Source organism: Rhinatrema bivittatum, unplaced genomic scaffold (assembly GCF_901001135.1).
Source record: "Rhinatrema bivittatum unplaced genomic scaffold, aRhiBiv1.1, whole genome shotgun sequence".
Classification (NCBI taxonomy): Eukaryota; Metazoa; Chordata; class Amphibia; order Gymnophiona; family Rhinatrematidae; genus Rhinatrema; species Rhinatrema bivittatum.
This window is the reverse complement of record NW_021820691.1, coordinates 229,317-253,888: the sequence shown is the minus strand read 5'-3', so window position 1 is coordinate 253,888 and position 24,572 is coordinate 229,317. Positions and strand designations below refer to the sequence as shown.

At 48.4% G+C, this 24,572-nt stretch overlaps 1 pseudogene; it reads right to left on the bottom strand.

The window, feature by feature from the left end:
* The window catches only part of LOC115081944, a 43,851-nt pseudogene that overhangs the window by 5,696 nt on the left and 13,583 nt on the right, over positions 1-24,572 (bottom strand).

The window sequence follows — 24,572 nt, the reverse complement described above, 5'->3', positions numbered from 1 at the left end:
TGAGGGGGATGTGTTACGTTTCCTAGCGAGTAGACAGGAGAAGGATGGGTATGGAGGAGAGATATAAGTGAGAGGGGGATGTGTTACGTTTCCTAGCGAGTAGACAGGTGAAGGATGGGTATGGAGGAGAGATATAAGTGAGGGGGGATGTGTTACGTTTCCTAGCGAGTAGACAGGTGAAGGATGAGTATGGAGGAGAGATATAAGTGAGGGGGGATGTGTTACGTTTCCTAGCGAGTAGACAGGTGAAGGATGGGTATGGAGGAGAGATATAAGTGAGAGGGGGGGGGGGGGGGTGTTACGTTTCCCAGCGAGTAGACAGGTGAAGGATGGGTATGGAGGAGAGATATAAGTGAGGGGGGATGTGTTACGTTTCCCAGCGAGTAGACAGGTGAAGGATGGGTATGGAGGAGAGATATAAGTGAGAGAGGATGTGTTACGTTTCCTAGCGAGTAGACAGGTGAAGGATGGGTATGGAGGAGAGATATAAGTGAGGGGGGATGTGTTACGTTTCCTAGCGAGTAGACAGGTGAAGGATGGGTATGGAGGAGAGATATAAGTGAGGGGGGATGTGTTATGTTTCCTAGCGAGTAGACAGGTGAAGGATGGGTATGGAGGAGAGATATAAGTGAGAGAGGATGTGTTACGTTTCCTAGCGAGTAGACAGGTGAAGGATGGGTATGGAGGAGAGATATAAGTGAGGGGGGATGTGTTACGTTTCCTAGCGAGTAGACAGGTGAAGGATGGGTATGGAGGAGAGATATAAGTGAGGGGGGATGTGTTACGTTCCCTAGCGAGTAGACAGGTGAAGGATGGGTATGGAGGAGAGATATAAGTGAGGGGGGATGTGTTACGTTTCCCAGCGAGTAGACAGGTGAAGGATGGGTATGGAGGAGAGATATAAGTGAGGGGGGATGTGTTACGTTTCCCAGCGAGTAGACAGGTGAAGGATGGGTATGGAGGAGAGATATAAGTGAGGGGGGATGTGTTACGTTCCCTAGCGAGTAGACAGGTGAAGGATGGGTATGGAGGAGAGATATAAGTGAGGGGGGATGTGTTACGTTTCCCAGCGAGTAGGCAGGTGAAGGATGGGTATGGAGGAGAGATATAAGTGAGGGGGGATGTGTTACGTTCCCTAGCGAGTAGACAGGTGAAGGATGGGTATGGAGGAGAGATATAAGTGAGGGGGGATGTGTTACGTTTCCCAGCGAGTAGACAGGTGAAGGATGGGTATGGAGGAGAGATATAAGTGAGGGGGATGTGTTACGTTTCCTAGCGAGTAGACAGATGGACTCAGGTGATGCTCCCCTGCCAGCAGATGCAGATATTTGCATAGATCCTCTCATACAAGGTGCTTTATGCCTTTCCTCCGTGGTCCTTGCTGGGCAGGATAGTTTGCAAGATTGAAGGCCACAGAGGGTTGGTACTTCTGGTGGCACCAGACTGGGCCACGCAGCCGTGGTTTGAAGATCTGTGAAGACTCCTGGTGGAGACCCCCGTTACCCTTCCAACGCAGGTGGATCTGTTGCATCAGGGACCAGTTCTTCATGAGGATCCGACTCTGTTCTGTGCTGCGGTTTGACCCTTGAGAGGGTTTTCCTGCTGAAGCGAGGATATTCTTCTGCCGTGATTGCCACCTTACTCCACGCTTGCACGTTCTCTACTTCCTGAACCTGTGTGCGGGTTTGGAGAGCGTTTGAGGCCTGGTGTGAGGACCTCTGTATCCTTCCTCATTCAGTTAGGATCCTACTCCTTCTGGAATTCTTGCAGGATGGGATAAATAAAGGTTTGGCCCTTAATTCCTGGAAGGTGCAGGTTGTGGCTCTTGCCTGTTTCAGAGGAAGTGAAGAATCTTCGGCCTCCATTGCGGTTGCCGGTTCCCTTGTGGACCCTTAATCTGGTGCTAGATTATTTGTCAGGCCCTGCGTTCTGACCTCTGCATTGTCTTTCCTTGTGGTTATTAACCTTGAAGACAGTGTTCCTGGTTGTTATATGTTTTTTGCACATCGAGTTTCCGAGCTGCAGGCCTTGTCTTGCCGGTAGCCATTCCTTCAGGTGACTCCAGGGGCAGAGAGCTGCATCCTGGTCCATCCTTCTAGCCTAAAGTGGCTTGGAATTAATTTAAATCAATCCATTTCCTTGTCACCTCCTGCATCGCTTGGGTGTAGAACGACTTGTTGTGTGGTATCTGGTGGTTTCTGAACCTTTCTGAAAGATGGATCGCCTGTTTGTCCTTCATGGGGGAAGGAAGCAGGGTGAACCAGCTTCGCGGGTTAAGGAGGTGGTCACAGCTGCTAGGGATGTGCAGAGCAAAAGTTTATGTCCATATGTCCATATGTCCAAAGGGGGTCCCATTTGTGGCCAATATGGACATAAAAAAAATTAAATGAGTTGGGTATATGTCCATATGAGCAAAAAAAAAAATTTAAACCCCCTCACCCTCCTTAATCCCCCCCCCCAGACTTACCACAACTCCCTGGTGATCGAGCGAGGAGTGAGGACGCCATTTCTGCAATCCTTGGCGAGAAGCATGTGACGTCGGCGCCACGTCGAGTGACGTGGCGTCATGTGATTCCCGGCAAGTTCGCGCCGGAAGGCTCGTTCGGCCCAAAAAGAACTTTTGGCCAGCTTGGGGGGTCAGGAGGTCCCCCCAAGCTGGCCAAAAGTTCTTTTTGGGCCGAACGAGCCTTCCGGCGCGAACTTGCCGGGAATCACATGACGCCGCGTCACTCGACGTGGCGCCGACGTCACATGCTTCTCGCCAAGGATTGCAGAAATGGCGTCCTCACTCCTCGCTCGATCACCAGGGAGTTGTGGTAAGTCTTTGGGGGGGGATTAAGGAAGGTGAGGGGTTTAAATTTTTATTTTGGCTCAACAATCGCGATTTCCAACATATCCAACATAGCTATGTTGGATATGTGGGAAATCCGATCGTTTATGTCGCATCACTTTTTTAAGTTAAAAAAAAAATATGAGTAGCGTTTTACATATGCGGTCAATACGAATGCACACCCCTAACAGCTGCACATGTGGATACTGAAAAGCCGTTGCCTACTCAGGTTCAGACTCATTCCACTAGGGCTCAGGCAGTGAAAAGAGGTTACACATAATATTAAACAATAAATATAATATATTCTGTCTGACCCTGCAGTGTATGATCAGGACACACACACTCTTCTGTATCACAGCAGAGAAATATTCTGTCCCTATTCTCTCCTTACCAGAGGGATCACTCCCTGACCCTGCAGTGTATGATCAGGACACACACACTCTTCTGTATCACAGCAGAGAAATATTCTGTCCCTATTCTCTCCTTACCAGAGGGATCACTCTCTGACCCTGCAGTGTATGATCAGGAAACACACACACACTCTTCTGTATCACAGCAGAGAAATATTCTGTCCCTATTCTCTCCTTACCAGAGGGATCACTCTCTGACCCTGCAGTGTATGATCAGGAAACACACACACTCTTCTGTATCACAGCAGAGAAATATTCTGTCCCTGTTCTCTCCTTACCAGAGGGATCACTCCCTGACCCTGCAGTGTATGATCAGGAAACACACACACTCTTCTGTATCACAGCAGAGAAATATTCTGTCCCTATTCTCTCATTACCAGAGGGATCACTCCCTGACCCTGCAGTGTATGATCAGGAAACACACACACTCTTCTGTATCACAGCAGAGAAATATTCTGTCCCTATTCTCTCATTACCAGAGGGATCACTCCCTGACCCTGCAGTGTATGATCAGGAAACACACACTCTCTTCTGTATCACAGCAGAGAAATATTCTGTCCCTATTCTCTCATTACCAGAGGGATCTCTCCCTGACCCTGCAGTGTATGATCAGGACACACACACACTCTTCTGTATCACAGCAGAGAAATATTCTGTCCCTATTCTCTCATTACCAGAAGGATCACTCCCAGACCCTGCAGTGTATGATCAGGAAACACACACTCTCTTCTGTATCACAGCAGAGAAATATTCTGTCCCTGTTCTCTCCTTACCAGAGGGATCACTCCCTGACCCTGCAGTGTATGATCAGGACACACACACTCTTCTCTATCACAGCAGAGAAATATTCTGTCCCTATTCTCTCATTACCAGAAGGATCACTCCCAGACCCTGCAGTGTATGATCAGGAAACACACACTCTCTTCTGTATCACAGCAGAGAAATATTCTGTCCCTGTTCTCTCCTTACCAGAGGGATCACTCCCTGACCCTGCAGTGTATGATCAGGAAACACACACACTCTTCTGTATCACAGCAGAGAAATATTCTGTCCCTATTCTCTCATTACCAGAGGGATCACTCCCTGACCCTGCAGTGTATGATCAGGAAACACACACACTCTTCTGTATCACAGCAGAGAAATATTCTGTCCCTATTCTCTCCTTACCAGAGGGATCACTCTCTGACCCTGCAGTGTATGATCAGGACACACACACACTCTTCTGTATCACAGCAGAGAAATATTCTGTCCCTGTTCTCTCCTTACCAGAGGGATCACTCCCTGACCCTGCAGTGTATGATCAGGAAACACACACACTCTTCTGTATCACAGCAGAGAAATATTCTGTCCCTATTCTCTCCTTACCAGAGGGATCACTCCCTGACCCTGCAGTGTATGATCAGGACACACACACACTCTTCTGTATCACAGCAGAGAAATATTCTGTCCCTATTCTCTCCTTACCAGAGGGATCACTCTCTGACCCTGCAGTGTATGATCAGGAAACACACACACTCTTCTGTATCACAGCAGAGAAATATTCTGTCCCTATTCTCTCATTACCAGAAGGATCACTCCCTGACCCTGCAGTGTATGATCAGGACACACACACACTCTTCTGTATCACAGCAGAGAAATATTCTGTCCCTGTTCTCTCCTTACCAGAGGGATCACTCCCTGACCCTGCAGTGTATGATCAGGAAACACACACACTCTTCTGTATCACAGCAGAGAAATATTCTGTCCCTATTCTCTCATTACCAGAGGGATCACTCCCTGACCCTGCAGTGTATGATCAGGAAACACACACACTCTTCTGTATCACAGCAGAGAAATATTCTGTCCCTATTCTCTCCTTACCAGAGGGATCACTCCCTGACCCTGCAGTGTATGATCAGGAAACACACACACTCTTCTGTATCACAGCAGAGAAATATTCTGTCCCTATTCTCTCCTTACCAGAGGGATCACTCCCTGACCCTGCAGTGTATGATCAGGACACACACACTCTTCTGTATCACAGCAGAAAAATATTCTGTCCCTATTCTCTCCTTACCAGAGGGATCACTCCCTGACCCTGCAGTGTATGATCAGGACACACACACACTCTTCTGTATCACAGCAGAGAAATATTCTGTCCCTATTCTCTCCTTACCAGAGGGATCACTCTCTGACCCTGCAGTGTATGATCAGGACACACACACACTCTTCTGTATCACAGCAGAGAAATATTCTGTCCCTATTCTCTCCTTACCAGAGGGATCACTCCCTGACCCTGCAGTGTATGATCAGGACACACACACACTCTTCTGTATCACAGCAGAGAAATATTCTGTCCCTGTTCTCTCCTTACCAGAGGGATCTCTCCCTGACCCTGCAGTGTATGATCAGGAAACACACACACTCTTCTGTATCACAGCAGAGAAATATTCTGTCCCTGTTCTCTCCTTACCAGAGGGATCACTCTCTGACCCTGCAGTGTATGATCAGGAAACACACACACTCTTCTGTATCACAGCAGAGAAATATTCTGTCCCTATTCTCTCCTTACCAGAGGGATCACTCCCTGACCCTGCAGTGTATGATCAGGACACACACACTCTTCTGTATCACAGCAGAAAAATATTCTGTCCCTATTCTCTCCTTACCAGAGGGATCACTCCCTGACCCTGCAGTGTATGATCAGGAGACACACACACTCTTCTCTATCACAGCAGAGAAATATTCTGTCCCTATTCTCTCCTTACCAGAGGGATCTCTCCCTGACCCTGCAGTGTATGATCAGGACACACACACTCTTCTGTATCACAGCAGAGAAATATTCTGTCCATATTACTATCTGTAGAAGGCTGTACTGAGATACGACACAGAGTAATTGCATAAAGGAATACATTCACATTGGAGAGGAGAGATTGTTTCAGATTGTGTTACCTGCATAACTGCAGCATCTTCTCCACTCTGAAATGAAACAGAAAAGCACAACAGTCAAAGCTCAGAGAATTACAGACATTAATGATAGGAAGGAAAATCTTTAATAAACACTTTGATGTATCTATGAATAAAACTTACCAAGCTCTGCATAAAGGGATTCTGTATAGAAAAACAGAAATGGATACAAGTCAGAGCTGCTGGGTTATAAACCTATCCCTTACTTTACTATCATGAAGATCTGATTATAGCACAGCGTCCTCATTTGTACGTAGTGAGATCGGGCGATTCGGCGATGATAAGATCCCCCTGAAGCAGGGTCTTCCTGAAACGTCAGCTGATGTCAGGGTCTGGGTTTACAATTGTTTGAAAGCTGCCTTTAGGCAAAGTGGTTGGGGAATGAATGGTTTGGTTATGGATCACATACAGGATGGGGGTTACCTACATGTTAGACCCTCTCTCTTGCATTGCTGAAGGTATTTGGAAAACTCTGTTTGCAGTTCCTGGTTCCAGGGCAGATTCTGCACCGTTTCTAGTCTAGGGCCTAACTTCCCATGCACTGGATGTGAGGGTCCGGGCTAGCTCTGTATTTAACAAGAGGTCGAGCACCCGAGCCATGTAAAATGCATTTAGATAAGTCTCGCCTGGCCTGATTGGTTTGGCTGCTGCTCTCTGTTTCTGCTTTGCGTTTACGTCCTTTGCCACATATATTCTGGGGTGGCTGGTGCGCTCTCTGCCAGTCTCCCTCCCTCGCCCACTTTCTTCACACTGTTGGTATTTTTTGGCCTCAAGGGCAGAGAAACAACAACAAAACCAAAGCCAAAGAATATCACCTCCTAGAAAAGCAAACAGACAGATAAAGGGAGGGAGATGCCCTGTTAGACTGCTGAACAGGCTGACCTGGTTTATTCATTCATTTACTTTCCTCCTTCCATACATTCCCCTCTCCCCACACCCCTTCTTCCCCTCCCCCATTTTTTTTGGGAGGGACTGACCTCCGGGGTGTGTGGTCAGGCAATCCTCTCAGGGGATCTTGACTATTCCTTGCTGCCCCCCTTCTCAAAGCTTCCCTATCTTGAACCTCTTGTCTTTTTTTTTTTTTTTGAGGGGGAAGTTGTGGACTGGTCTGCTAGGAGTAAAGGAAAGGAAATTTACTGACAAGTTTAAATTTATTTATTTATTTATTTGTGATTTTTCTATACCGGCATTCACGGAGTTCGTATCATGTCGGTTTACATAAAACAAGGGGTGAGCAATACATAACTTTAACTAGAATGTATACATTACAACTTATAACAAATTATAACAAGTGCTCAGAAGAAGAAGTTACAATAAAACAGGGATGATTCTAACTGGGAGTAAAAGAAAAGGATGATAGAAGTTTAACAAGAGGTAGAACTTTGTGGTGGTTGTTAATGTCTATATTAGTTTAACGGAAGATGATCAGTCTTGTTGTATTTAGTGTAGGAGAATCAGTAAGTAAATTTCACCTTCCTCTTTGTCCTGCAGACCAGTCCTTACTCTCACCACTCACCACCCCAACCAGTCTATCTCTTACCTGTCACCCATACATTCACCTCAATCGTGTCCCCTCTCACCAGTCCCCCTCCCACACCCAACATACAGACTCACCATAGGAAATCAAATAATGCCTAAAGCCCTTTTTACGAAAATACAAAGGGTTTGACAATTTCTTAGCGTGTAGCCAGATGGACTCAGTACCAATGGGTTATGTGCTCCCCTGACAGCAGATGGAGATGGAGTCAGATTTCAAAGCTGACATCATCCTAAATATACCCCTGCAGTGTGACCTCAGCCATTCAGTATCTCTCCGTCTCCTAGCAGATGTGGATGTGCTTTCCCTATTGGGATCGCCGTACTCTTTAGAAGAGGAAATTTTACCTTTGAATTGAGAAATATCGAGCCCCGCTCTCCTGTGGTGATACCTAAGGGTCCCTCCCACAGTTGAGAATTCCTGAGGTGATTTCTGAGATCCCTCAGTGGTGTGCCTTGGTCTGGTAGCCGATTCCCGGCGTGGACATTGCTGCAGGAAGCCAAGTGTGGCGGTGATAGCCTAAGACCTCTCCCCCCGCAGCCGGAGACTGTCTCTGTACTCAGCCGGTAAGCGTTGAGCCCAGGTAAAGAACTCTTCCGATTCAGAGGCGTGGAAGGGCTTCAGTCTCCTGTTAGGGCAAGGGAAGGGGGTTTCCAAGCGGGTTGAGCGGCCCATTCGATGGGGTAGGCCCCACTACAGACTCGGTGGGCACTCCACGTGGCAGGCCGCAGTGGCACCATCTTGTGAGTGTGGCGCCATTTCCCCCATTTACCGTTTGGTATGCGTGTTGTAGGAAGGACCTGTTGTGTGCGCTCGAGCTCAGCGCTAACTGGCTGAATGCACAAGCTACAGTTAACTATGGCTCCGGCAGCAAAGAAGCACAAGCAACACCCTCTTTGTACCATCTGCCATAAGGCTGCACAGTCTGACCTAGAAGCCTTCCTGTGTCAGCACTGTGAGGAGGCTCAGGGAGGACTAGATTTTCAAGATCTTCTCCAAACTCGGCCCCACCCAGTCGGAGAACTGGTCAACCATGATCTTATCTAGTAGCACCCCGGATCTGAGCAGTCCCGGGGCTGTGTCCTCCCTGGGAGAAGGCAGTTCAGAGGCACATACCCCAGTTCCTCCTGGCCTAGGCATAGACCCAGTGACCTTCTCTTGGGTGGAATTATTTCAGGGCCTTCACGCTTTTGTTCAGGCGCAGTCAGCTGCTGCCCCTGCCCGGTCTGAGCCCCATCTGTTATTTGTTATTTGTAAACCGGTACAATAAGACCTGTCTTGAGCATCGGTATATTAAAAGAACCTAAATAAATGAATCTGGGAAGGCCTCCTCCTCCCAGCCCTATCAGCATGCTTCAGGACATGCCTCGCCTCACCAAGGGTATCCCTGATAGGGAAGCAGACACCACGGACGACAATAGGGATGCAGACTCATTGGGGGATGGGGAAATCCCTCCAGACCTGGGGCCATACCGGACCATGCTATGGATTTTTCCATTGAGATGAATTGCCAGCCCTGGTCTCCCAGATCCTGAAGACTCCGGGAGTTCCGGGCACGGACCCTATGTTGGAACCGAAGTAGAACCCCATCCTGGTGTCTCTACGGAAAGCCTCTTGGTATTACCCGATGCTGGAAGCCATCAAGAAGTTGATTGATCTGCAGTGGGATGCCCCGGAAGCCAGTTTTAAAGGAGGCTGGGCACTGGAGGCCAAAGAACGCCTCTGTTTCCCAAATGTGGATGCCCTGGTCTGCAGTGTCTCGAAGTGAACAACTATCTCAGTAGAGGGAAGAGTGGCCTTGAAGGATGCACACAATACTAGAGATGTGAATCGTTTTTTGACGATTTAAAATATCGTCCGATATATTTTAAATCGTCAAAAATCATTAGGGCCACGATACAATACCAATTCCCCCGATTTATCGTCAAAAAATCGTAAATCGGGGAAAGGGGGAGAGCAGGAAATCCGGCACACCAAATCGTGGTGTCTTCAGCCGGCGCCATTTTGCAAAATGGCCGCCGCAAAATGGCGGCGGCCATAGACCAATACGATTCGACGCAGGAGGTCGTTCCGGACCCCCGCTGGACTTTTGGCAAGTCTTGTCGGGGTCAGGAGGCCCCCCCAAGCTGGCCAAAAGTTCCTGGGAGTCCAGCAGGGGCCCCTGGAGCGATCTCCTGCCGCGAATCGTTTCCGTACGGAAAATGGCGCCGGCAGGAGATCGACTGCAGGAGGTCATTCAGCGAGGGTCAGAACCTCGCTGAACAACCTCCTGCAGTCGATCTCCTGCCGGCGCCATTTTCCGTACGGAAACGATTCGCGGCAGGAGATCGCTCCAGGGGCCCCTGCTGGACTCCCAGGAACTTTTGGCCAGCTTGGGGGGGGCCTCCTGACCCCGACAAGACTTGCCAAAAGTCCAGCGGGGGTCCGGAACGACCTCCTGCGTCGAATCGTATTGGTCTATGGCCGCCGCCATTTTGCGGCGGCCATTTTGCAAAATGGCGCCGGCTGAAGACACCACGATTTGGTGTGCCGGATTTCCTGCTCTCCCCCTTTCCCCGATTTAGCTACGGACCCGGGGGTAATTTAAGCTACAGACCGCCGCTACGGACCCCCAGGTAATTTAAGGCATTTGGGGTGGGGGATTTAATTTAAAGGGTCGGGGTGGGTTTTAGGGGGTTTTAGTGTGCCGCTGGACCCCCAGGTAATTTAAGGCATGTGGGGAATTTAATTTAAAGGGTCGGGGGTGGGTTTTAGGGGGTTTTAGTGTGTGTCATGATTTTAACGATTTTTCACGATAATCTAAACACCCAAACGGCGACGATACGATTCCCTCCCCCTCCCAGCCGAAATCGATCGTTAAGACGATCGAGGACACGATTCACATCTCTACACAATACACAGTTGGAGTCCATCCTTAAGCATCCTGTTGTGTCCTGGAGCCTCGTTCATGTCTGCATCTCGAGAGAGAGGCAGATAGCTCAGGGGTGCATCCCAGAGAGGCGATGGAGCCCACCGCGGCCTTCCTAGTGGATGCAAGCTCTGACCTAGTGCATACCTCAGCCAGAGAAGTAGCCTCAGTGGTGGCGGCCAGAAGACAGCTATGGCTGTGAAACTGGTCAGCGGATGTGATCTCTAAGGCAAACCTCACAAAGATGCCCTTTAAGGAATCCCTTCTATTTGGAAGCGAATTGGAAAAGCGATCCAGTAAATGAGGTGAAACTTCAGTGCCTCGGCTACCGGAAGATAAAAGAGGTCACAGTGCCCCTCGCTCATGAGGGGTCAGGGCAGGGGCTCCCAGCGCTTCTCGCCCACAGAAACTCATCATTTCAGATATCGTGGCCCTTGGGAAGGTCTCAGTCCTTTCAGAGTCAACAACCAAAAAGAGGAACTGGTTCGGGCTCAGGTTCAATCCAGAATTTCCCAATGAAGTTTAGTCGACCCATCCATGGGACAAAAAGATAGGGGGCCGACTATCCCTCTTCTATCAGAGGTGGGTCGAGATCACGTCAGACAGATGGATACTGGATATGCTCTAGAACTTCATAGCATCTCTCGGGACATGTTCATGATATCATCCTGCCACTCCCAGCTCAAAAAACTGGCAGTGGAATCCATGTTAAAGCTCCTCAGCTTGAGGGCTAAAGCCCCAGTACTTACATCCCAGGAAACGATGGGGCGTTATTCCATCTATTTCATCACACCCAAGAAGGAGGGTTCATTTTGCTCCATCCTGGATCTCAAGAGTGCCATTCATCATCAGCGGGTAATTCACTTATACGGAAACTCTTTGCTCCATCATAATGGCAGTGCAACCGGGAGAGCTCTTAACATCCCTGGACCTCTCTGAGGCCTACCTTCATATCCCAATCCATCAAGACCACCAGCGTGTCATAGGCTTTGTGGTTCTGGGCTGCCATGATCAGTTCCGGGCATTGCCCTTTAGCCTGGCATCTGCCCCCAGAACATTATCCAAAATGATGGTGGTCGTAGCAGCAGCACTGTTTGGATGAGGTTCTGACTAAATATTGAGAATCTGCTAGGAATGCAGATTCCCACCTCATCATCCCCACTACTGCTACCTCCACTGGTTCCTGCGCTACCTCCACTGGTTCCCACGCTACCTCCCTGTGATGCTGCAACCAGTTCACCAACGCCCTAGCCATATATTTCCCACAGGTCGCAGCTTGCAGGGAAAGGCTAGCGATCTCAAAGGCCTTTTTTTCTTTTAAAGAAGGTTTTTCTGTTTTCCTCTCCTGTGCATTCCTGAGGGCCGTGCCCCTTCCACTGGGATCATCTTCCTTGTTACAGCTGTGACTGGTGCATCCTCTTTAGGCAGCTCAGGCAGCCTGTTCACGTCAGTCTCCTGTAATGGATAAAGCGTGCCCATGATCTGCCTTGCCCATTCCACCTTTATCATCCCTCTGAGGCCGGATGGAAAGGGAACACTTGGGATGGCCTTCTGATGCCTTGGAGGAAGGGCTCTCCTTGTGAGGCTCTTACAGACTCAAGGTCTGCATGACTTTACGTATGAGGGACCTGATTGTGCCCGTCCTTCCCCTCCCCTGCCTCTTCCTCTGTTCAGATTATTCAGAGGGGCCTCCTTCTCCTGGTTCCCCATCTGACTCACCCAGGGCAGGGGCACGGGGGCCCATTTCCTCTCCTGAGGCTTTTACCCCAAGCCCTCTGCTCTGCGGTCTCCCCTCCTGACCCCTGGTCCTCATTTTCATATAATTCCTGGTGCAAACGTAGGATGAATTCCTTTGAGAAATGAGTGTTCTCCCCTAGCTCTGGAGATTCCTGGCCTGCGGGGAGGCTGCCGCATTAATTGTGCCCGCGGCACTGGCAGAGAGTCTCCCTGCCCTGAGCACTCTGTTCATGCTGCCTGCTCTTCCCCTCCCTCTACGCTGGCGTGGACAGCTCCTCTAGCAGCAGCCTGCTCCTGCCTTAGTTTCCCCGATGTGCCTGCTTTTCTTCTGAGTGGGGCGATCAAAGCTGAAGCAAAAGGAGCCTGCAATGGAGGCTCTGCCATCTTCCCCCACAGTGCAAGCACTTCCGGCCTCTCTCGGCCATGTCAGCGAGGAGTGGGGGGTGGGGGGGTGGGGGAGGAGAGTTGTTCCTGTGCACTCCCTAAGAGCGCATCTCACTCCCTTCAGGGACCTGCCCTATGCAGTCCCTGGCTCTCTCTATTCCGGGTACTTTTCTCCTGCTGCTGCTGATGTCCCTTTTCCTGTTAGACTTGGCCCTACCTGCTTTTTCCCCTTCAAGCACCCTTGCCCAAGGAGAAGAGGAATAGGAAACAGATAAGAAAAGACGGAGAAAAAGTGAGAGGCACACAAACAGGACCTTCTCTTTTTTTTGGTAACCTCCAGTTATTCCTGCCTACCACCATCTTAGAAGCAGAGAACTACTGGAGAACATGCCCAGCTATCCCAGAATATATGTAGCATGAACAAGTTCTCTGTCTCCACCTGCTGGCCAGCAGGGAAATACCATCAGTACAGACTGGCCTTCAGGACGAAGAGTAAAAGAAGCAAAGCTTTTGTAACCAATCCTTCATGCATGAAAAACACTGCTTTAAAATAAATTGTGCAACAGTCTAATGCTTCTCTGTTCCTTACATGGGGTTGGGATCAATCTGGGAAAATCGCAAGGGGTCCCTGTGTTAAACTTTATGCGTGGGCCCCCTTGTGATAAGTGGTTAAAGCAGCCCTGTCTAAGCTATTTATAAACTAGGAAATGTGGGGATAATGGGCAAGACAGGAAATGGGATTGTTTCAAACACAGTAAATAATTATAAAGTTACTTACTAACTTCTGCAGAAAGATTTGCTACAAGAAAACAGAAGAAGAGAGAATCAGTGCACACAGACAGTAACAGAGATCTGAACCTGCCTCCAGGACTTCCTCACCTGGATTTAAATGAATTATTTGCCTGTGGGTGGGGAGGGGCATCACAAGGTGAGTTCACACCTTGCTACCATCTCAGCCTCCTCTTCCCTCCCCTCCCCACACCCAGAGGCAGTTTTCTCTCTCCATCTCCAATCCTGCCTCTGCAGCCCTCTCTCACCTCATCTACTGTCCCATCCCCTCTGCAGCTTTCTAGGCTCTTATTGGGGTCAAAGATGATCAAATCGACCCCCTCATGTGTCCTTGGACAGGGAAAGATACCTCTCCCAGCTCATCCTGGGGCCAGAGATGCTGCCTCCTGATCTCAGGATCATCCCAGGTGACTGGGATTGTTTGATTGTATGAACTGGGATTGTTTCAGGCACAGTAAATAATTATAAAGTTACTTACTAACATCTGCAGAAAGATTTGCTACAAGAAAACACAAGAAGAGAGAATCAGTGCACACAGACAGTAACAGAGATCTGAACCTGCCTCCAGGACTTCCTCACCGGGATTTAAATGAATTATTTGCTTCATCCTTCCTCTGCAGCCCTCTCTCCCCTTTCCTTCCCCCCGTCTGCTGTCCCATCCCCTCTGCAGCTTTCTAGGCTCTTATTGGGGTCAAAGATGATCAAATCGACCCCCTCATGTGTCCTTGGACAGGGAAAGATACCTCCCAGCTCATCCTGGGGCCAGAGATGCTGCCTCCTGATCTCAGGATCACCCCAGGTGACTGGGATTGTTTGATTGTATGAACTGGGATTGTTTCAGGCACAGTAAATAATTATAAAGTTACTTACTAACTTGTGCAGAAAGATTTGCTACAAGAAAACACAAGAAGAGAGAATCAGTGCACACAGACAGTAACAGAGATCTGAACCTGCCTCCAGGACTTCCTCACCTGGATTTAAATGAATTATTTGCTTGTGGGTGGTGAGGGGGATTACAAGGTGAGCTCACACCTTGCCACCCTCTCAGTCTCCTCTTCCCTCCCCTCACCCCACCCAGATGCGATTTTCTCTCTCCATCTCCAATCCTTCCTCTGCAGCCCTCTCTCTCCCTCCCCCCCCCCCCCCCATCTACTGTCCCATCCCCTCCTCAACTTTCTAGGCTCTTATTGGGGTCAAAGATGATCAAATCGACCCCCTCATGTGTCCTTGGACAGGAAAGATACCTCCCAGCTCATCCTGGGGCCAGAGATGCTGCCTCCTGCTCTCAGGATCATCCCAGGTGACTGGGATTGTTTGATTGTATGAACTGGGATTGTTTCAGGCACAGTAAATAATTATAAAGTTACTTACTAATAACTTGTGCAGAAAGATTTGCTACAAGAAAACACAAGAAGAGAGAATCAGTGCACACAGACAGTAACAGAGATCTGAACCTGCCTCCAGGACTTCCTCACCGGGATTTAAATGAATTATTTGCTTGTGGGTGGGGAGGGGGATTACAAGGTGAGTTCACACCTTGCTACCATCTCAGCCTCCTCTTCCCTCCCCTCTCCACACCCAGATGCGATTGTCTCTCTCCATCCCCAATCCTTCCCCTGCAGCCCTCTCTCACCTCATCTACTGTCCCAACCCCTCTGCAGCTTTCTATGCTCTTATTGGGGTCAAAGATGATCAAATCGACCCCTCATGTGTCCTTGGACAGGGAAAGATACCCCCAGCTCATCCTGGGGGCAAAGATGGTGCCTCCTGCTCTCAGGATCATCCCAGATGACCAGGGGAGTGGATTTTCAAATCCTGAAGGCAGAACAAAACGAGACAGAGCAGTCGTGTTAGACTGATGATATTTATTTGCACATTTACCGTGATAAAAGAGACCAACTCTGGCTGAGTTTCTACAACGACTGCTTCAGGGGAACTGTATCGGAGATTGACTCTGCAGGAATCTTATCATCCTTTTATCTTACCAGAATCTGCACTTTCAGAGATTGAAATATTGAAGCAAAAACATCTTTTAAAAGCCCCTGAAGCAGCCGTTGTGGAAATTCAGCCAGAGTTGGGCTCTTATCACGGTAAATGTGCGAATAAATATCATCAGTCTAACACGACTGCTCTGTCTCATTTTGTTTTGCCTTCCGGTCTGTTTCTTGGGACCCAGTGATATTTATTTCTTCTGCTGTAATCAGATTAAGACCAGAAAAAGCAATCAGTACTTTCGTTTCATCTTTTCATTGGTTCTAATCATCCTTCTTTTGCAGTATTGGATTTCCCCTTCTGGGCCTTGTGCTGCTGGGATTCTGCTCCCCCAAATTTTGGCCCTGTAGGCAACCGCCTAGTTTGCCTTAATGGAAGCAGCGGCCCTGACTGCCAGGGTTCGGGTCTCCATTACCTTTCTCTTTGTGTTCCTTCCTCGAGTGGTAAAGAACCAACGCAACCAGCAAACCACAGAAGATCAGCACAGACCCCAGAATGATGGAGAGAGAGACCACCCAACGGGAGACCCGCCGGAAAAATTCATCTGAAAATGAAAGGAGACAGAGGATGTGAACTTTCAGTTATTCTTGGATTACATAATGAATATTTGAGTCTTTTAATCTGACAATGTCAAAAAGATTTGTAGAGAATGCTGTTAGATTCAGGGAAGAGAAGGTGCAGGACAGGAGGAGATATAAGGAGAATCTACGAGATCCTGATACTGAGGGAGGAATGAATGTGGTGCATCTTCATGGAGGGAGAGCTCCAGTCCTGGAAGGCTACAAACAGATCCAGTGCTCAGACTCTCCCCAATGCATATTCAGGGAATGCACTTCCCCCAGGCAGAAAGGATGCAAATTTCACAGAGAACATGAACCCGAGTTCATTCAATCTGATTTCCACTTGTGTAAAATAGTTTCTAAGCCCTCTCCCTGATGGATTTCTAAAGACAAACTATTCCCACAAACTGGGGACATGACTGAGGAAGCCCCAGCTCTACATCTCAATAACTGGAGGAAATGTCAAGGAACAACCTGGAGAGGAGCGAGGCTCTCTTATCGGGTCAGAGTGACCGATCTCGCTGCCAGTTCTGGACGGTCCCATCAGACTTTTATGCTGACCTCTGAGTATAAAAGTGAGGTCAGGGCTGGCAGATTGGTTCAGCTTCTCTATGTTAGAACCGATATCTTTTGATTTAAATGGTTTATACTTCTTATAAGTTAATTTTATATGTTTTTAGCTCAGACGTGTTTGATTGTAACTCCCTTAGGACTCGCCCATCTAATATCCTAAATACTTTAAATAGATAAATAAAATAAATGCAGAATCTTAAAAGTCAGCATCAAGAACTTAAATTTGGCTCATTCCACCATCGGAAGCCAATGAGGAGAGAGACATCGCTGGCTCTTCTACAACCTCCCGACGCTATCCTCGCTGTCTGTAGCTTATGGGTTGGCTTCAGGAAACACTTTAATACCGAATCTTTACTCCTTTCCCTATCTGACTATCTCCTCAGAGGCTTGGGCCAAGGCCACAGCTATCTCCTTGCCCTCCTCGATATTTCGGCGGCTTTTGATACCATCAGCCACCACCACCTCCTGACACGGCTAGAAAGCATCGGCATCTCAGGAATAGCTCTCGCCTGGTTCAAATCCTATCTCTCAAACAGAAAGTTCTCTGTTAAAATTGGAAACAACCTATCTGCTTCTTACCCCTTACAACAAGGAGTCCCGCAAGGCTCATCACTTTCTTCAACCCTCTTCAATGTTTACCTCACCCCTCTCTGCCAGCTCCTCTCCGACCTTAAACTCAAATTCTTTCTCTATGCCGACGATGTTCAGATCATCATTCCCATTCACAACTCTATATCTGACGCCATGGAGCACTGGGAAAATTGCCTTTCATCCATCAACTCCCTCCTCACCAACCTTCAGCTTGCCCTCAACACGAACAAAACGGAACTCATCCACAGCTCCTCGCAACCCCCTAACCTCCTGCCTAATGACCCCAAACTTAACCTTCTCACAGCTCAACCCTCCGTTAGGGACCTCGGAGTTCTCCTTGATCCCAATCTTAGCATGAAACCACACATCAACTCCATCCTCAAAGCAGGCTTCTTCAAACTCAACGTTCTTAAGAAACTCCGACCCCTGCTATATACCCAAGATCTCCGCACAGTGATTCAAGCCACCCTCACCTCCAAACTTGACTACTGTAATGCCCTCCTCCTAGGGCTCCCCTTGTCTTCGATAAAACCCCTTCAACTATTGCAAAATGCCACGGCAAGACTCATCACTAACACTCGTAAACACGAACACATTACCCCCATCCTCAAGGATCTACACTGGCTCCCCATCCTCTCCCGTATACACTACAAAACTCTGACCATAGTACACAAGTCTATCCACACCCACAACTCCAACTGGCTCGACCTCCCCTTCACTGCCCCCCTGTCCACTCGAGCGACCAGATCTGCCAGCAAAGGTACCCTACATGTACCTTCCTTGAAAACAGCTCATCTCTCCTCCACCCGTGACTGTGCCATTTCCATTGCCGGTCCGGCTCTCTGGAACTCCCTACCAGTCCACATGCGCCTTGAACCTTGTGCAATCATATTCAAAAAGAAACTAAAAATATTTCTATTCAACCAAGTCATCCCATCCTCACCATAGTCCTCACCCCCCGGATGCCCGCCCATTCCTAATATTTAAGGAGTTAATTATTTTGTAAATTGTTATTTTCTTGTTATGATTTCTTGTTTTTAATCTATTCTTTCTATATTGCCTGTGGTTAACCCCCCACCCAGTTTTCTTCCCTGTTGAAATGTATTTTCCAAGCCTTCAGTTAATATGTGAACCGGTATGATGTCCCCACTAATACTGGTATATAAAAGTTTCTAAATAAATAAATAAATAAATATAGTAGGCAGAGCATTTACATGGGGGTAACCTGCACGGAGCGGCAGTTATGCCCTTAACAGAAACATGGGGGTAACCTGCACGGAGCGGCAGTCACTACCCTTAACAGAAACATGGGGGTAACCTGCACGGAGCGGCAGTCACTGCCCTTAACAGAAACATGGGGGTAACCTGCACGGAGCGGCAGTCACTACCTTTAACAGAAACATGGGGGTAACCTGCACGGAGCGGCAGTCACTACCTTTAACAGAAACATGGGGGTAACCTGCACGGAGCGGCAGTTACTACCCTTAACAGAAACATGGGGGTAACCTGCACGGAGCGGCAGTTACTACCCTTAACAGAAACATGGGGGTAACCTGCACGGAGCGGCAGTTACTGCCCTTAACAGAAACATGGGGGTAACCTGCACGGCGCGGCAGTCACTGCCCTTAACAGAAACATGGGGGTAACCTGCACGGAGCGGCATTTACTACCCTTAACAGAAACATGGGGGTAACCTGCACGGAGCGGCAGTTACTACCCTTAACAGAAGGCATGGGGATAACCTGCACGGAGCCCTTAACAGAAGGCATGGGGGTAACCTGCATGGAGTGGCAGTTACTACCCTTAACAGAAGGCATGGGGGTAACCTGCATGGAGTGGCAGTTACTACCCTTAACAGAAACATTGGGGTAACCTGCATGGAGCGGCAGTTACTACCCTTAACAGAAGGCATGGGGGTAACCTGCACGGAGCAGCAGTTACTACCCTTAACAGAAACATGGGGGTAACCTGCACGGAGCGGCAGTTACTACCCTTAACAGAAACATGGGGGTAACCTGCACGGAGCGGCAGTTACTGCCCTTAACAGAAACATGGGGGTAACTTGCACAGAGCGGCAGTTACTACCCTTAACAGAAACATGGGGGTAACCTGCACGGAGCGGCAGTTACTGCCCTTAACAGAAACATGGGGGTAAACTGCACGGAGCGGCAGTTACTGCCCTTAACAGAAACATGGGGGTAACCTGCACGGAGCGGCAGTTACTGCCCTTAACAGAAACATTGGGGTAAACTGCACAGAGCGGCAGTTACTGCCCTTAACAGAAACATGGGGGTAAACTGCACGGAGCGGCAATTACTACCCTTAAGAGAAACATGGGGGCAACCTGCATGGAGCAGCAGTTACTGCCCTTAACAGAAACATGGGGGTAACCTGCACGGAGCGACACTTACTGCCCTTAACAGAAACATGGGGGTAACTTGCACAGAGCAGCAGTTATTACCCTTAACAGAAACATTGGGGTAAACTGCACGGAGCGGCAGTTACTACCCTTAACAGAAACATGGGGGTAACCTGCACAGAGCGGCAGTTACTACCCTTAACAGAAACATGGGGGTAACCTGCACGGAGCGGCAGTTATTACCCTTAACAGAAACATTGGGGTAAACTGCACGGAGCGGCAGTTTCTATCCTTAACAGAAACATAGAGTAACCTGCACGGAGCAGCAGTTATTACCATAAGAAACATTTTGGGAGACTGGATGGATCATTTGGTCTTTTTCTGCTGTCATTACTGTTACTAAATGTTTAGGGGGAGGTAGAAGTTATTTTCATAGAAAGGCAGGTGGAAATCTCTGCAGGTTTAATCTATTGGGGCATTTTTTGCTATTGATATTTTATATTGTTTTAGGTATGAGATTGTTTTATTTTGAAATGATTTCAAAGCGATGTGAAGGTTAAGTCTATACATCGGTATAGAAAAATTAGTAAATAAATAAATAAATAAATAAATAAATAAATACTCAAAGGGAATCTCTGCTCGTACTGCGCCTTTCAGAACGGGTGGAAAGTACCCATGAGGGCAGATATGAAAATTATACCTAAAATGAATTCTTTGGTTCCTCATTGTCCTTCCTATGTCTATTAAAAGAGCGTCAGAGCCCAGTAACTTCACGCTGCATTTGAGATTTGCAATAATTTTGTGCCCCTTTCACCAGAAAACCCAATCAGCCATTCCCTCCCATCTTTCTTCAGAAACAACAGGAAAATGCTTTTAGAAATAATTTTGATTCATTTTAATCAGCACCCTTAGCACATTTCTCAGATTGCTTTATCTGTTTTGCTCTGCATCTCCCTCCTGCATTATGGGACATGAGTTTGTAGGAATAACTGTGAAAGAGCAACACAGGCCTTAGCAATCCTCTGATACTGAGAGTGGAGATACAGCAGAGGAAGGATGTGCAGGGGGTGAGGGAAGACGAGTTAAGGACCTTCTCTGGATCTGATTCCAGGAAGCCCTCCCTGCTGCCGGGTTAGGGTCTCCCTCACATGAACACTTTCTATCACCGAGGCTGCTCTCTGCGACCGTCACTCACCTGATATAGAAATCACTGATTCTCTCTCTGATACTGAGAGAGGAGATAAAGCAGAGGAAGGATGTGCAGGGGGTGAGGGAAGACGAGTTAAGGATCTTCTCTGGATCTGATTCCAGGAAGCCCTCCCTGCTGCCGGGTTAGGGTCTCCCTCACATGAACACTTTCTATCACCGAGGCTGCTCTCTGCGTCACTCACCTGATATAGAAATCACTGATTCTCTCTCTGATACTGAGAGTGGAGATACAGCAGAGGAAGGATGTGCAGGGGGTGAGGGAAGACGAGTTAAGGACCTTCTCTGGATCTGATTCCAGGAAGCCCTCCCTGCTGCCGGGTTAGGGTCTCCCTCACATGAACACTTTCTATCACCGAGGCTGCTCTCTGCGACCGTCACTCACCTGATATAGAAATCACTGATTCTCTCTCTGATACTGAGAGAGGAGATAAAGCAGAGGAAGGATGTGCAGGGGGTGAGGGAAGACGAGTTAAGGATCTTCTCTGGATCTGATTCCAGGAAGCCCTCCCTGCTGCCGGGTTAGGGTCTCCCTCACATGAACACTTTCTATCACCGAGGCTGCTCTCTGCGACCGTCAGTCACCTGATATAGAAATCACTGATTCTCTCTCTGATACTGAGAGTGGAGATACAGCAGAGGAAGGATGTGCAGGGGGTGAGGGAAGACGAGTTAAGGACCTTCTCTGGATCTGATTCCAGGAAGCCCTCCCTGCTGCCGGGTTAGGATCTCCCTCACATGAACACTTTCTATCACCCAGGCTGCTCTCTGCGTCACTCACCTGATATAGAAATCACTGATTCTCTCTCTGATACTGAGAGTGGAGATACAGCAGAGGAAGGATGTGCAGGGGGTGAGGGAAGACGAGTTAAGGATCTTCTTTGGATCTGATTCCAGGAAGCCCTCCCTGCTGCCGGGTTAGGGTCTCCCTCACATGAACACTTTCTATCACCGAGGCTGCTCTCTGCGACCGTCACTCACCTGATATAGGAATCACTGTTTCTCTCTCTTCGCTCAGGATGATATTTCTGATACGACAGGAAATCTTGCCATACTTATTTGTTCTCATCAGGAGGGAGGTTTTGATGTTGAACAGACTGTTGTGCTTTTGTGTTTCTGTCTCTGATAGTGATGTCAGGCTCTGTCCATCTTCTTGTCTCCAGGTCACTTCGGGCTCCGGGTACCATCCTGTAGATTCACACACAGCCCTGATTCCTCTGTCCTGGTGGTCAGTGATAGACATGGAAGGAGCAGTGCCCAGAGCTAATGATAAAATAACATCCGTCTGTCAGAATATGAGAGAGATTCATTCTCTTCTAGTGCCAGGATGATCTGCCTTTATATCCTAATATTAAGCATGAGGGGGACTTTGCCTCCTGCAGCTGATGGAGAACAGGTCCTGAGATCCTGATCACCAGCAGAACTGCAGAGTGGTCTCTCCCGGACTTGCTCCCTGCTGACACAAATAATGCGGAGCAGGGCCAGATTTAAAACAAGGGTGGGGGAGGGGAGGTTTCCCTGGGTCCTCTCAGTAATCAGAAGGTGGAGCATGGAGGGGTCTCACCCAGTAGTCAGAGGTGTGAGGAGACCTCACTCCCTCACCAGTATAACATTGCTATTTCCTCCTCCCAGATCTTCCCCTCTCCCAATGGTCCTATAGAGAGGCCCCGGTACCTCAGCGTCTCCATCAGGAACCTCAGCCTGGGGTCTGAAAACCTTGCACTCAAATGGGGAAATATCTGGAGGCAGAACTTGAAGACTGGGAGAAAATGGGGGAGGTGGAACAACAGTGAGCAAAACTAAAAGGAGCAATTACAAAGGCAAGAAATCTGTATGTTAGAAAAGTAAATAAAAGTAAGAGAAATAAGAATCCAATCTGGTTCACAAAGGAGGCGGCTGATGTAACAAAAGCAAAAAAAGCAGCTTTCAGGAAATATAAAGGATCCCAAAAAGTGGAACACAGGGAGGATTATCTGGCGATGGGAGACAGAGACAGAGGGAGATGAAAAAAGTAATCAAGAAAGCAAAAGGTCAGGCAGAGGAAAGGATTGCCAAGGAGACAAAGCAAGATGACAAAACATTTTTCAGATTCATCAGAGAAAGGAGAAAGGTCCATAGTGGTAAAGTGAAACTGAAAGGGGATAAGGATCAATGTGTGGAGAGAGATGAAAAAATGGCAGAAATATTAAACAAATACTTCAGTTCGGTGTTCACTAAGGAAGACCCTTGAGGACCGTCGCTAGTTAACAAGAAACTGGAGGGGAGTGGAGTAGATGAAACTCCGTTTACAGCAGAGAATGTATGGGAAGAGCTGGGGAAACTGAAAGTGGACAAAGCCATGGAGCCAGGTGAGGTTCATCCCAGGATACTGAGGGAGCTCAGATGTGCTGGCGGCTCCGCTGAAGACCTGTACAAGGGGATAATCACTTCCCTTTTCTTACTCGATATTCCTCTTTCTATGCAGCCCAGCCTTCTTCTGGCTTTAGCTATCGCCTTGTCGTATTGTTTCTCCGACTTCAGCTCATTAGACACTATCACCCTTAGGTCTCTCTCCTGCTCCATGCACATCAGCCCTTCATCCCCCCATCAAATACAGTTCATTCAGATTTCCACACCTCAGATGCACGTCTCTGCACTTCTTGGCATTGAATCCCAGCTGCCATGTCTTCGACCACTCTTCCAGCTTCCTTAAATCCCGTCTCATTCTCTCTATTCCTTCAGGCGTGTCCACTCCGTTCCAGATCTTAGTATCATCCGCAAATAGACAAACCTTACCTTCTATCCTGTCTGCGATGTCGCTCACAAAGCTGTTGAACAGAACCGGTCCCAACACCGATCCCTGCGGCTCTCCACTTAACACCGCTCTCTCTTCAGAGCAGGTTCCATTAACCGTCACCCGTTGTCTTCTATCCATCAACCAGTTTGTAATCAATGCAAACACCTTGGAGCTGACTCCCAAGCTTCTCATTTTGTTGATGAGTCTTCTGTGTGGGACCATATCAAAAGCTTTACTAAAATCCAAGTAAATTACATCGCGCGCTCTTCCCTGATCCAGTTCTCTAGTAAGCAAATCAATTAGATTTGTGTGACAGGACCTTACCCTGGTGAATCCGTGCTGGTTCTGATCGAGCAACCCACTGGATTGTAGATAGTTCATTATCCTTTCTTTCAGCAGAGTCTCCATTCATTTTCCCACCACCGAGGTGATGCTAACCGGCCTGTAGTTTCCAGCCTCTGCTCTCATTCTTGTGAAGCGGGACCACCACCGCTCTTCTCACTCGCCACAGAGCTTACAGGGTCTCCGACCCTCTGCTCGCCTGCCTCAAATACCAGGGAGGATGGTCCCACCAGGACCTGACAACTAGGGATGTGAATCATTTTTTGACGATTTAAAATATCGTCCGATATATTTTAAATCGTCAAAAATCGTTGGAGCCGCGATACAATAACAATTCCCCCAATTTATCGTCAAAAAATTGTAAATCGGGGGAAGGGGGAGGGGAAGGGGGAGGGCGGGAAAACCGGCACACTAAAACAACCCTAAAACCCACCCCGACCCTTTAAAATAAATCCCCCACCCTCCGGAACCCCCCCCCCCCAAAATGCCTTAAATTACCTGGGGTCCAGAGGAAGGGTCCCGGTGTGATCTTTTACTCTCGGGCCTCCGGTGCGTTGTAGAAATGGCGCCGGCGCTACCTTTGACCTGTCATATGACAGGTCAAAGGTAGCACCGGCGCCATTTTGTTTTTT